Raw genomic sequence first — 2,622 nt, forward strand, 5'->3', positions numbered from 1 at the left:
CCTTTTTTTAGGCCCAACGTCTGTGGCGAGGCGTGCTGTCCTGGATGGTCCTTGGCACTCAAGACTGGAAAGTGTACCAAAGGTACTCGGAGCTCGGGGGGGGGGGGGAGAAAGGGAACCATTCCAAGGGGTGTTGCAAAGTCAGCGCTGGCTCTCTCTGCCTGCTGGAGGGCTTGCAGTCGGGTCCTGTAGCTGCTCTAACCAGAACCCCCGGCCTCCATGGTGAAGTCCCAGAGAGGCTGGAGGCCCCCTAGAGGTCATCTGTGCTTCAGCCCCCCTCCCCTCAGCCCCTTCCCCACACAGTCTGCCTGTGGGCCTGTGGGGAGGGTCACTGGCTGATGGGTTCAGAGGGGCTTAGGCAGAAACACGGAGGACATCGCAGGAGAACCTCCTTGTGCGGAGGGGTGTCTCTGGGAATATCCAGCGCTGAGGCCAAATTACAGGAGAGAATCTTTGCCCACACCCCTGTCTTGTGAACTTTCTAGGAAGCAAAATGCTCACCATGGAGCCTGGCCTGATTCTGCAAAACTTACGTTTTGAAACGGGAAAGAGCCGAACCTTCTGTGTCGCAAGGGGGTTGTGCTCTGCAGACGCTCAGGGCTGCCGAAGCCCCAGCGCAGAGCTCTCTTCCAGTGGTGCCCTTTCTTCTCCCTCCCCGTGAGGTCGCCTGCTCCTTCCAGCTCTGCCCACCCTCTCCCAAGCCCATTCCAGTGTCTTGCAGATCTGCTCACGGCCTGCAGGTGGCAGGCACTGCCTGGATCAGAGAGCCTCTCTCCACTCCCGGTGGCTTCCCCCAAGCAGGCAGGAAATGGCTGCAGGCACATTAGACGCCTTACCCTGTGATGTGCAGTTGCCCCCTGCCTGCTTTCCTGGAGGTCGAAGAAATGTGCGCGGCAGACCTCAGAGAATGGGCTCAGAGTAGGGGGTTTCTCTCTTAGCCCTTCCCCGGGAGCACTGGCCAGCCACGTGTTGGCTAAAGGGGAAGTGGGCTGGGGTGCTCACGGGCTTTCTCCACTGTGCTTCTTTTCTCCAGCTGTCTGCACCCCTCGATGCCGGAATGGAGGCCAGTGCAAAGCTCCCCAGCGGTGTGCCTGCCGCCCAGGTTTTGGGGGTCCCCGCTGTGAGCACTCTGAGCCGGCCCCCACCTCGGGCCCACCGCCTTGGCCTTCTGTGGCAGTTCGTTGGCAGCCACTGACGTGAGTGACCTTCCCACCACCACACCTTTTGAGCAGGCTAGGGCAGTGGGAGAGGCTGCTGCTGGCTGCTGGGCATCTCCCAACTCAAGCGGGAACTGCTGGAGAGCCAAGCAGCGGAGTTAGAGTTCCTGGAATCCTAGAAGGCTTTTGAACGTGGAAGTAACAAAAGAACAAAGAGTTATTTCTCAAACGAAAGCCCAGAAGTCCAGCTGCGATAAAGCAAGCCCAGAAAGAACGTGCAGAGAGAAGAAATGGCTGGGGGTGGCCAAGGAGCCCAGAGATCTCCCTTCGCCCATCTTTGCAGCAGGGTGGGAGGTGGGAGGGGGAGCTGGCCCCAGGAGAAACTAGAGGGGTGCTGCCTTCGGCCTGGCAGGCGACTGATTAGGGGTCTGAGAGATTTCTGCCCTGCCTTGCTTCTCAGAAAACCGCCAAGGTGGCTGACAATCATAAACGAACTGTCAGTTGGGAAAGCATCAATTTTAATGCAAGGTACATGTTAGAGGCAAAAAAAATAAAACCAATTAGGACACAACTCAGGATGGAAGCGATCCGAAGCCGCCTGTGCAGGCCTGAAAGCTGTGCCCCTTCCTCCTTCCCCAGACCTGGAGCAGGGCCAGTTCTCAAAGCCAGAGGCAGCAGTGCTGCCAGGAGCCTTGGAGCGGGCAGGTGGGCTGGCATTCCCTTGCGAGAACTCCCGGCCCGGGGCGGGGGTGGGGGGAGGTGACCTTTTCATCAAAGCCTCTTCCTAAAGTCTTCTTTGACTAGAGAGCTGGCTTGTGGCGAGTTCACCCCTATTTTGAACCAAGGATGGGTGCGGGGGGGGGGGGAGAAAGGATCCCGGGAAAGACAGGTCAGCTGCCACCCACCCACCCATCCCCAGTGAACTGGTAGGAAGCACAATTTAAAGTAAAAGTAAAATACCCCACTTAAAGTTTTTAAAAAGCCTCACTAGGGAAGAATCTGCTCCAGGGGAAGGCCTTCCCTGGGTGTTGGGGGGGGGGGGCTGGCTTCTGGACCGGGGCTTCTGAAATGGTTTAGACCAAGTCCAGGGACTCGGGCAGCCTGGCACTGGTGGGTAACTCCTCTGGCCGAGGGCTGCCACTGCGGGTGTGCTTTAGGGCAGCCAGGGAACGGGCAAGACTGCAGGGCAGGGGAGGGGGAGGGGCCGACAGCCAAGGGCGCCCGTTCTCTGGGCCTCTGCGGGCTGTCTCTAGGACCATGGGGGGCAGGGGGGAGGGCTGCCTCCCGAATGGTGTGGAGGGGGGAGCTGGAGACGGGGTGGGCTGCAGTCCAGGGAGGAGTCCCTCCTCAGCGGGAGTGGGGGGAGCTCACTGGGGGGCTCTGCTGCTTTCTTGGGCCTCTTTCCAGGCTGTCTGAGCTCCAGGTTGTCCTACGGCGGAGGAAGGCCTTGGGCCCCACTGAGAAG

Source organism: Eublepharis macularius, chromosome 15 (assembly GCF_028583425.1).
Source record: "Eublepharis macularius isolate TG4126 chromosome 15, MPM_Emac_v1.0, whole genome shotgun sequence".
Taxonomy (NCBI): domain Eukaryota; kingdom Metazoa; phylum Chordata; class Lepidosauria; order Squamata; family Eublepharidae; genus Eublepharis; species Eublepharis macularius.